The sequence below is a fragment of the Protopterus annectens genome, chromosome 7.part1 (assembly GCF_019279795.1).
Source record: "Protopterus annectens isolate FY-2018-M chromosome 7.part1, PAN1.0, whole genome shotgun sequence".
Classification (NCBI taxonomy): Eukaryota; Metazoa; Chordata; order Ceratodontiformes; family Protopteridae; genus Protopterus; species Protopterus annectens.
Genome location: NC_056740.1, coordinates 286,348,968 through 286,361,467, shown reverse-complemented (window position 1 = coordinate 286,361,467; position 12,500 = coordinate 286,348,968). Strand labels below are relative to the sequence as shown.

Sequence of the window (12,500 nt, the reverse complement as noted above, 5' to 3'; positions counted from 1 at the left end):
CTCGTTAGTAATGAGGAGTTGGGGTGTGCAGTGCAAAACAGTGAGCTTATTAAATATCCTGCTTATGACTGCAGCTGAGTCTGTGGTAACACCAAGCACAATTAAGGTGTAGCCTCAGGAAGAAATGAGGAGAAACTGTGAATATTGCTGTTGTAAGTGCCTTCTAGGGACACTGGGCGATCATGCATGCCAAGTAGCACCAAGAAGAAGAAGTCACATGGAAGCCTTAAACAGCAATCACACAGGTGTGTTCATCTATTTTTTGTGGAAATTAAAGGCTGGACATGGGAAATATAGGAAACTGACATAAAAAGAGAGAAGCAACCTAAGGTGTGAAAGCCTAAGGAATGAGCAGGATAGAGGTGGGGAACTTGGCAAACCATTTATGTAGGACATGTGCCAAATTTCATACATATCTATAGAGAAGTTAGACTTCTCACCTTTCACAAGTAAATCAAACAATAATTATTTACACATCACAAGTGAGGAACCAAATTTAACTGCTGGAAATGTATTAAACTAGAATGACTAAAATAAGTTCCAGTTTCAACAGGATTGGAGCTTAACTGATATAACAAATTAAGTTCCTCCAAATGTTTTCCATTTGTGAAGTATGATAAGAAAGTAAATGGGGGGAAGGAAGAAATAAGGGTTGTAAGTGGAAGGTAAAATGGCTAGGCTAGGTAGCAGATGGAACAAACAAACACAGAGGAGAGGCATGACTGACAAGAGATGTTGTCACAGTGAGGGAGAGGGGTGCAAAATAGGGAAGGAGACACCATACAGACAGAGGGCAGGCCAATGTGTTTGGTAGGACCAGACAAAAAGAAGGGTCAGGCATTAGACACAAAAGGGATGGTAATACCAAGATGGGGGAGAGGATGGTATTTTTGCAGCTGCTGCCTAATGGGAGCTTAGATGCCAACATGTGCTTCCTGACCATTGAGCCCTGGCTCAGATGGAGGAGCCGGGGGGGGGGCAGGGATGCAACTCAGTAGTAGTAGGAGGGGGGCAGGGATGCAACACAATGAGTAGTAGGAGGGGGCAGGAATGCAACTCAGTGAGTGGTAGGAGGGGGTAGGGATGCAAAACAATAAGTACTAGGAAGAGATTATCCAGATGGTAAATACAGGCATCTGGCCTCTAGCCAGTGAGTCCCCTTATGATGTATGTGAGCTTCTGCTCCTCCACTTGCACTGCTATCAGCAGGACAACAGGTCCGACCCCTGGCGCAGGACTGGTTGCTGTGTTTATAGATGAGCAGTAAGAAAAAAACACTGTAGGACCCACCACGCTGGAAAAATCAGTCAAGGTACAAGGCATAAATCCACAAGGCAGTTTATTGAACGATAAAAACAGGATGAGCGCTTTCGCGTACTATTAACGTACGCTTCTTCAGATCAAAGTTAAAATGAAGACTTTCCTTTTTATACTAGTGCAAAACCATCTATTATTCAATTAACCATGTAATTATGAAGTTAATTGTCAAACCTGGCCATTATCTTAAAGGCACATCTCTACTTTCTTACTGCATAATGTGTCTTTCATACAAGACTAAAAATAAATTATAAAATATAGACTGTTGTTAACAGCCTGTGTATAAAACATCAAGCATGACATGTAGATCAACAATATTACAATATTGCAAGTACTGCTAAAACTCTGAGACAATTAATATACAGATAACTTCCAACTAAGGAATAAGATTAGATAACTACAGAAAATATAAACTGCATAACTAATGTAAAGTATACTGACCTAACTCATTAGTACACCTGCATTTAGATCAAATCAAAACCTCTATTATACTAGCAGAATATTATCATATGTATAAATAAATATATAGACATATATAGATAAATAAATATATAAATATCTAAAACGTTCTGGTAGTCTAAAATATATGCATGTACATATAATAACACTGATATATACAAATATTTACATTTATTCATTCATTTATACTGAAACCAGCATATACATATACAAACATACTAGCAAAGGTGAAATATATCAGGAATCTTGATTCCCGATGAATAAAAATGTGAAAAGTTGTATGGTTCCAACTGAATAAATGGATAAATGAAACAAAAAAGTGTGTATAAATGTATGTTGAGGAATACTATCTAGTGTATAGAGATACTAAACATCAATCCTGGATAAACAGCTTCAAAACTGTTTGTAGATGTATAAAGATGTATATATGTTTGTTTATATATACCTACTGAATTACCACTAGGACATGCATATTTAGTCCCTACTTTTCAGAATGGGTTTGAGCGAAACATATGCATTTAAATCTGGAGGCACATGTGCTCTAAATCTAAAGATCCATTCCAATTCTATTTTTTCTAGATGATTAACATGATCCCCTCCTCTATCACATTTCTTAACAAACAGAAGAACTCTAAAGCAGAATGTGTGATCAGGAAATGCCATGACGTGCTTGGCTAAAGCATTTTGTTCCTTTTTCTGATGGATATCATAAATATGGTTGTACAGTTTCTTTTTAAATGATCTCTTGGTCAGCCCTACATAGAAGGCTGTGCAATGCTCACAAGTTGCGAGATATATCAGGTTCTGTGTCACGCAATTGGCATAGAATCTAGGCCTAAAGGTCAAGTTCAATGTGGGGTGTATAAAGTCCTGTTCTTTGCGTTTGTTTGTGTTTATAGATGAGGTATTCTTTGTTTTGGAGATTTCTTTCAGTAAATGTTCTTTTGTAATGGATGGTGGCTTGATTCCATACAGGATAAGTGGTCTTGGAATAAATGTCTCTGGGGTGAAGTTAGCACAAAGTATATTTGCCTGTATGTTAGTGATGTCCATTGGATCAGAATAGGGAGTACCATTATGAATAAGCTGTGTGCAGTGTTGAGTGGTCACTTATTGTCCATACATACCTAGAGAGGGATTTGTAGTTATCCTTGGCTTCTGTAGCTAGTATGAGTTCATAAGCACTTACTATGGCATTGATTTCTGAGGAGCTTGAGAAGCCTACCTTACATTCCCATGTTAGCATTTAGCCCTTATATTTTGCGTACAAATAATCCAGAGAAGGGTATAACAAGGATATGTCGGACATTTACAAGTTGTTCCTAACCATGAGGGACATAGGTGCTAAACTGGGAGTGAATTTGTGGTTATGCATTGATTCATCCAAATTATATTTGTACAGAATAAGAAACATATTGTGCTTTACATGGACTGGAAGACTGCTCCATGCAAACAGAATTCTCTGTGATACATACTTATCTCTCTATTATGCTCTATTTATGTTACTTAAGCGGTTAAGATCCCTTGAATGGGCATTTATATCACAACTGGACTCGTGTATGTGTAAGAGATCTGACAGGATAAGTTCTACTGAGGCTCTATGTGCAAGACAGAGGTTGACTCTTAGTAGCCTGTGTGATACTGAGAAGATGGACAAAGCTTTCAGATGTTTCATACAGTTTATATTATTTATGTTGTAGATTTTCTTACTGAGCAAGTGTTGTGGGTACTCTAGTCGTGAGAAGTGTTTAGGCAAGTACATATGGAAAGAAACATTATATTCAATGAACCGACTGACAAGTGCCAAGTACAGTAGAATCATTACATGCCTGAACCTGGATGCCATACCTTTAGGTATAAGCTGTGCAACAGAAAAGACTTCTATACAGTAGTGGATACATGGTGATAAAAGGAAAATGTAATATCAGCATAGATTCCTATATCTCTAACAAGAGGATCAATTTTCAGTAGTGTGTATCAGTGTAATAACTACAAGGTGGTCATGCTTGCCAAAGGATACAATATACATTTATTGTAGACCATGGTTTTACATTAGCTATTTCCTGGGACAGGCCCTATTGCAGAATCATGGTGTCCTCTGGGGAGTTTATGAGGGCAGCAGATTTGTAGTCATCTGCAAACTTAGTCAGCCACAAATATTTAGCTCTAACATTTGAGAAGTAAATACCAAACAAGTCTGAACTATGTGGTACTCTGTTAGTGACAGGTCCTTTGGAGGAGATACAGCCACCCATCTTTATTTTCTGTATTCCTTTTGTGAATATATGTGAGTTATTCAGGGATTTGCAATTAGTTTGGGATATGTGATCTGTACTGAGTTCTCCACATCCATTGCTATAATCACTTTTTCAAAGAAGTCAACCAGCTTAAGTAGGCAGGATGTGACCATTACAAATCTGAACTGGCCTGAGTTGAGCAAATGTAGGATACCTATATATATTCACTAATTCCATAAATGGTTTGTAATTCCCCTTTTCTGATGGAGCCTCACCTTTGTGCAACGGAATGAGTAACTGTACTTCATTCATTTGGTGTGAAGCCTGTTTTAAGACTGAGATTGAATAGCCTCTGTAGCTGGTCTGAAAACTCATGTTTTTAGTCTGACTAGGACTCAGCTTGGTATGTTTTGTGGCCCAAAAGTAGTAGTGTTATTTGGCTTGTATAGTGACATGTGGACTTGTTCTTCTGAGATTTGAGGGGGATGTAGATGCGGTTATGTAGTCTGAGAATACTGGAATGTTGAGGGTGGTGAAGTCTGCACTAAATCTGTCTGCTGGTAGATTGGCAATATCATTTGGGATAGAGAGTGTGATATTATATACCATTAGCTCTGCATAGTGTTGGGCATTGTTTTGGAGGTTCCTTACATAGTTAAGGAAGATTTTATGGTTATCCTTTGCATTGATGGCTATTTTTACCTCATATCTGGCTTTGGTTGATTTTATCAGGGTCAAGAGGTTCTTAGCAAGAGTTATTTTGGCATCTTGAGAGTTAATTTTGTTTTCATACAATGATTTTTTTGCTTTTATTATTGAAACTGTTTATATTAAGGTTCCACCAATGGAGTTTATTTTTGAATTTGGCATATTTATTTCTGAGAGGATCAGGTGCAGCTATGCACCTGTTTATATGTACATAAAATTTGGCAGTAAAGGATTCCTCATAGGCAGTGGGATCAAGCTAGAAGGAGTTTTTGAATTTAGCCAGGTTATCACTCAATTTTAGATTAACCTTTGCATAATCTTTGAATACCAAGGTGTAAATTGCTTCAGGCTTTAATCTTATAGTCTGAGTTGACCAGGGATGAAGTTACATTTGAAAGGGAGTAAAGCTGCCCATATTGATAAGAACCAAATCCAGGATTTTCTCACCTCTGGTTGGTCCAGAGAATTTGTATCTTTGAAGTATAAGCTTCTTAGTTTATGTAGGGGTTGTTAAAATGTCCCAGGATAATGGTATGGTTTAATACATAGGGACTCCATGCTAGTTAAGGAGATGTGGTCCAAGGGGTACTATAGTTAGCTATGATATGATAAGGATTTTTTTCTTTAATAGTAGGTTGGACATGGAAGAGTTTCAAGTCATTGTCCTGCCTAACATGTCTGGAGGTTAAATATTTAAGAATATAGAGACACTGCTAAATTGATTGTTGTTTAATGTGGTGGGCTTGAATGTGTTTTAGGGATTGAAACTCAACAGTGATGGAGTGCGTTCATTGGTCTTGAACCAGGTCTCTGTAATACCTGCTTAAAGAATGCTATTAGGGAGTGGAGATTTTTCTTAAGGCTCCTGTTGTTGAGTATAAATACCTTCATGTTACCTTGACTCTGTGTTATGCTGGAAGCTTTAGAAGACCGGCATTGCCTAAAAAAGGCACTATTGGGGTGGAGAGGGATTTTGCCTATATACAAAAAGCCTTGGGGGAGAGGGGCAGGCCATCCCTGGCTGTCTGTTCTGATGGTTTAATATCTCCCCTAGGCTGCTATACTTTGTACCCTCCTTTAAATGACACCACAAGCTAAACCAATCGTTGAAGACAGTAATCTTTTGTTCATATTGTGGCATCCCTCTTGGTGATTTGGTGATGGTAATGAACGAAATAAGCTCCAGGCCACCAACAGGATAAAAAAATCTGATGGTTTATCTGATGAAGTCTTGCATCGAGATGAAAGCGCTCATGTTTTGTTGGATTTATTAAAAGCTGTGGAATTTTTTATCCTGTTGGTGGCCTGGAGCTTATTTCGTTCATTATAGTTTAGTTTGGACTTGGTTGATTTGGTGATGGTAGACAGCTGCTCAAGACTAGATTTACACCTGCCTCAGACTCATATTCTAAGAGTCCCGTCATGTCTCTTCTTATAGTCTGTGGGGATTTATCTCAAGTTATTTGCACCCATGTGTACTATGACTGTGTCATGACCCTCCCTTTCATAGCCAAGTATGTGGTGCATTGATGTGTCTCACTATGGCATCACACATGAGTAGGATATTGGATTGTATATCAGTTTGCCTTATGGACTTGTGAGCTTAGTCAGTGTGACTCTTTGATATATGTTTCATGGTAAGTGCTGCCTTGTATTTGTTTGTCTAGCTGCTGAGTATATTTGTTTCTAAGGTTACATTTAGGACACCCTTGTGGTTTAGGCAGGTTACTTTTAAGAGTCTCAGTATATGAAGGTCTACATGTTTGGACTGAGCTGTGTGTACTTTGCTTAATGCATTATTTTGTGGTACTGACTACTTGCTTGTTATGGCTTTGTGTGAGAGCTTTGCCTCTGTCTCTCATAATATATCTGCTATTTAAGTAGGAGGTGTCTATCAGTAAGCATAAGACAACTGCTACATTGTCTCAGGATGTCCATTTCAACCAGGTTGGATACAGCGATGGTTGGAAAGTACAATTCATGGTTCCAGGTGATGACTTATTTTGGTTGTAGGGGGAGTTTAGCATATAGTTTGGGGATGATTTACTAGAGGTGCCATCTGGCTAAAACAAAAAAGCAAAGTGCCATCTAATACAAACTAAGAGCTCTTTGCACAGCTGCTGTTTAAAGTACAATAGAAATTAGGGAGTAGGATGCATAGAGAAAGCTACAGCTCTAAGTGTATGTATCTATGCAATGCAGCATCACTCTACATCAGCTTATTTATTACACAGATAATAAGCAACAAAAGCTCAATAGAGCACTCCAGTCAATAACAAGACACATGAATTTATCCTAAGGTTAATACTTTCATAGGTTCATAGTAGGTTACTAGGCTAATGGCCCTAGAGGCCTTACATGCCTAGCCATCTTAATCCCGAGTTGCCTGAATTGTTCTTTGTTAGATGGATGTAATTTGCAGAGTGAGTCTATGATAAGCACTGACTACCCCTGTCTCTGAGAGACATGGGTGCCACCTCCAGGGTGAATTTGCTGTCTCCCATCCGTTTCTGCAGGTTGCACTTGAATAGAGTCAGTGAGGATCTCTGCTTCATGTGACTTGGAAGTTTATTCCAGAGTAGCAGCAATCTCTGGGAGATATATCTGTCTCTCCAGCATGTTCACTTAATGTCACAAGCTAGGTTAATATCCCTAGAGTGAGTGACTCTTGTGCCATTTGACTTACGGATGTGCAGCATTTTCATCAGGGCAGGGTCAGAGACTGCTCTGTAGGCCAGGCACAAGTCACCTCTCAACAGTCTATACAATACAGAGTAAAGTGACAGGGCTCTCAGTCTATCCATGTAAGTCATGGTTTGGAGGCCCTGTATTTTCTTGGTGAGAAACCTCTGTGGTCTCTCCAGCTGCTGCAGGTGTCTGGTGAGGTACATGCAGAAGATAGCAGTGTACTCTGTTAATGGTCTGATGAGGTTTGAGTACAGTGGAGTTATAATATCCTTAGACCTGGACTGGATGCAATGCCCTTAGCTATGATATGCACAATGTAGAAGGCTTTCCTTACCACTGTGGAAACATGGTGGTCAAAGTTCAAATTGCTGTTTACCTGTATTCCCAGATATCATACCACTGGATTTTAACTTGGAGGGTGCTGTCAATATTGTAATTAGCAGGGAATTCTAGTTTGCCAGAGGGGATAACAATGCACTTTTTGGCATTTAGTTTTAGACTGTGGTTTTGGCACCAGTCATTTGTATGTGTTAGCCCCTCCTGTAATATGTTAACATCATTGACACACTCAATGATTGCACCCAATTTGTAATCATCAGTGAATTTGGTAAGCCAAAGGCTATCTGCTTTCGACAGAACTTCCAAGAAAAAGATTCCAAACAGTAAAAAGCCCAGCACAGATCCTTGTAGTTTGCTATTGGTGATGAGTCTACTGGTAGAAGTGGTGTCACCAGCTTTGACAGTATGCGTTCTTCTGTCAGTGAGCCAATTGGCTACCAATCTAGTGACATAAGAGTTAATCCCCAATTGGGAAAGTTTATCAATAATACCTGAGTGGAAAATTGTGTCAAAAGCACTGGCTAGGTCAAGATAGACAGTATGTACTGTCTTACCTTCATCCAGGGTATTGGTGACTTTCTTGAAGAAGTCTACTAGGTTTAATAAGCATGCTCCATCCTTAGCAAAGCCAAACTGGCTTAGGTCTAGAGTTTAAAGGTGCCCTATGTCCTTGTTTATAAGGTCCATATTGATTCTTTCCATGGCCTTGTAGATGAGACTGGTTAGACTTGCACGTCTGCAGTTCCCAAGGTCAGTTAATGGCCCACCTTTCTGCAAGGGAATTACTGTTACTGTTCTCCACTCTGCTGGAATAAAGCCAGTTCTCTGGCTATGGTTAAAAAGAATGCCAAGTTGGTCTGCTAGGGCCTGTTTTAGATTGCTTAATAAGCAACCTGGGTTGTTATCTGGTCCTATTGAGGCCATGTTTTTGGCCTTGGAGAGTGCAGATATGACTGATCTCTAGAAGTACTAGGTAGAGAACTGGTGTCAGGTATGCTTTTGTGTCTGGCTAGTGGGGCAGGGGGTCTACTTTGTTCCAAATCTGTCAGCTAGCAGATTGGCAATTTCTTCCTGTATAGTATAAGTGGTATCATCCAATACCAGTTTGGCACATAGCTGGGCATCCCTTTTAGGTTTTAGATGTAGTTAACAAATGTCTTATGATTATCCTTAGCTAGGGATGCTATTTTAGCTTTGCAATTAGCTTTCAAGGACTTTGCTAGATTTCTGATTTGCTTGTTCAAGCTGTGGAGGGAATTCTTCCTCTGCTGAGTCAGTTCCTCTTGTTCTTAGAAATCAGTTTCCTCCTTTTGTTATATAGCCTGTTTATACTTGAAGTTGACCAGGGTGGCTTGTTTTTTTGGGAGGACCTGGTTTTAATCAAGTCAGGTACAGTCGAGTCTATACAGTTGCTTAAGAGTTTATACAGGGCATTTGTGTACACCTCTGCAAACGAATCATTCTTGTATGTGATTGTGGGGGGTATATATACCATCACTTAGTAGATTCTAGGCTAACTGCCCTCATGGACCATTTTAAGCCTAGCCAATTACCCTCTTTGAGAATCAAACCCTGCACCTTGTGCTTCTAAGGTAAGCACCTTAACCATTACGCCACCCTCCCAAGTTTTTTTATTTTAGTTTTTTTGCTCCTGTGGGGATGACAGGTTCAGTAGTTACTTTGAACTAGACTAATTTATGATCCAACTGTACCATGGAGGGGATGACTCTGGGGGGAGTGCAGTCACTTCCCATGTTGGTGAGTACGGATGCTTGGTGCCAGAGCCACGGCCTCAAGCTAAATGCTAAAAAGTGCATAGTCATCCCCTTTGGGAAAAACAAGGTGCCCACAAATTACCACATAGGTGGTAATCCATTGGCACGGAAGAAATAATTAGAGATTTGGGGACCAACGTAGATAGTAATCTCTCCTTTGATAATCACGTTGCCAAAGTGGTTAGAAAGACCTTCTATATAGCCCACCTTATCATGAAAGGGTTCGCATCTAGATCAAGAGAGGTCATTGTGCCCCTCTACTCGTCACTCATCAGGCCCATAATTGAATACAATGCCCCTTTTGGGATGTACCTTACCCGATACCTGCAGCAACTGGAGAGACCCCACAAGTACCTCACCAAGAGGATCATGGGCTACAAACATATGTCCTATGCAGCTCGACTAAAGAAATTCCAGCTCTACTCAGTTGCTTACCGCCTACTCAGAGGTGATCTATGACTGATGTACAAAGCCATGTCAAACCCAGAATTAATGGACATGCTCCACCTCAAAAAATCCAAGTCCCTTAGAGCTACACACTCCAGGGACCTAAACCTCAGCACAAAAATAAATAGGGCATGCTGGAGGGACAGATTAATTTCCCAGAGGCTCCCCTCAGTCTGGAATAGAATCCCAATTCATGTTAGACATAGCCCCTTGCTGACCCTCTTCAAGCGAAATTTGGACGCGTGGATGGGAAATCGCAACTTCACCCCTGGGATCTCTCCTGTGTCCCTGCTAGACAGAGGCACACTAAACTAATCTTAAGAGGGTACCTTCTGTGACCTATCTTACAGAGGCACAGTAGGCTAATCTAATAGGGAGGTGGAAGCCAAATATACTCTGGCTAGGCTTATAAATGCCATAGGGCAGACAGCCTAGTATCTACCTATGAACCTATGAACCTCCACTTATGTGGGTTTATGTGTTCTGACCTCATTTTGTGTGAGAGGTGAAATGTGTCAGTTGACAACCTATTTGATGTCCTGTTTGTTGTTATATGACAGAATTTATTCCAATTTCATAGTGTAATTGCTCTCCACATAGGGTGCTTGTTTGTTTTAGGAGTAAGTGGTTGTCAGTATAAATGAAACAATTACTAAATTGCCTAAGGATGCCTGTGTCAATGAGGCAGGATGGTGAAATGATGGGAAACTGCCCATCCATTATATCAGGTTTTTACTGTATGTACTATTAGGGAAGGGAGTGGGCTAGTTTGACCAGTTTTTGCGCTAGGGCTAACAAAGGTGCTTGTACTATTAAAAGCTATGGATGATAAATGTAGCAATGCTGCTCAGTGCGCAATTCAGTTGCCTGTAGTGCAGCAGGAAAGCTTGTGAGGATTCCACTGACAGATGTCTAGGAATAAACTTAGTTTCAAGGTGTTTGTGTATATACAGGGTACCACTAACCCCTGTTGCATGGTGCGCTGCAACATGCAAGTGCAAGGCTTAAATACAGGTGAAATTAAAACACTTTTAAGCTACTCTACTGATAGGAAAGCACACAGTGAATTTTCTTCCAGTAATCCCCAGCTTAGACAAGGCTTGATCTATACTCTTCTGCCACAAGGGTACAGGGGAGCCCTTCTTAATGTAAGATGGCTGGTTTAGTGTTCAAGTGTATGAATAACAGGCTAAATTCAGCAGGTCTGAATCTAGTCTATTCTATCTAGGTACCAAAACAGTACAAATCAAGAGCAGAGAATGAAACAGTCACAAATAGGAAAAAAAAGAGAATGCAGTAGTTCGATAAAGTACAGTTCAAAAAGTGCAAAAGAATCATAAAATATACTTATTTCTTGTTTTCTTTGCCTTGGATGTCTTGGATTAAAAGCAGAAACATTCTACACCTCTGGCAAAGGATATCAAATGTAGAGCAGCTCCAGTTAATTGACTGCAGACCTTCACAAACATGAGGCTTAAATAGAGGCAAAATTAAACAATTTTAAGATAATCTACCAATAGGAAAGCAAACAGTGAACATTCATCCAGCAAGCCCTAGCTCAGACAAGGCTGGGTTCACACTCTTCTGCCACAAGGGTGCAGGAGAGCCCTTCTTAATTTAAGATGGCTAGTTTAGTATTCAAGTGTATCAATAACAGGCTAGATTCAGCAGGTCTGAGTCTAGTTTATGCTATCTAGGTATCAGAACAGTGCAAATCAAGTGTAGAAAAGTGCAAAAATACTTACAGCCCTTCTGTGTGTTTCTCGGCTCAGACAGACCAAGTAAACATCTACTGCCACTAGATGAATAATCCCAGTCCTCCTAATGTAAAAGCACAATAAAGGGATGTCCAGAGTGAAATGCTACCACAAAAAACTTAAAGATATGGATTAAGCAGTGTACTTTAATTAAACAGTTTATAAAAGTGTGATTATTCAATAAAATTACTTCACTTTGAATAAATGAGGCAAACTCTACTCAGTTGTACAGAATTTATAAAGGCACTAATAAACAAGATAAGATGATTATTACATTCAGAAATCTCAAGTTTTTCCCCAATCAAAACAGACCAGGCTACCTCCCAGTGCACTAGATGGAAAACTCACTGACCTCTTTTGATGTAAAAACAAACTAGATAATGAAGTCAGATCAAGTAAAACAGAATATGGGAGGCGAAATGTACTTTTTCCATATAAGCATAAAGAAAGGCAAATAGGTAATTCAGGATATCAGCAGTGAAAGGGAGGAGCTTATTAAATCACCAGGTTAAAAAAGCAAATCAGCAACGGTGGGGGTGGGTAGCAAAGCACAACAGGGAATCACCAACAGTGCTTTAGTTTATGCAGGCTTGAATTTTTTTCAAACAAAGACAAAGGCATAGGATTTCAGTGAGTATTTAAGTATCAGTCAAGACACAATGTAACCAATAAAAAAACATGAAATGAGCAGCCTAGATAACTGAAGTGTCTACCTATCACATATAATAAAAATACCAGGCTAAGTAGATTTCTTAAAACAGAAAACAAAATGG

At 39.6% G+C, this 12,500-nt stretch overlaps 1 protein-coding gene across 1 annotated transcript in view; it reads left to right on the top strand.

Annotated features, from left to right (window-relative positions):
• KLHDC8B (kelch domain containing 8B) overlaps nt 1-12,500 on the top strand; it is a 1,966,070-nt gene that overhangs the window by 787,930 nt on the left and 1,165,640 nt on the right. The gene's annotated exons all lie outside the window — the stretch shown is intronic.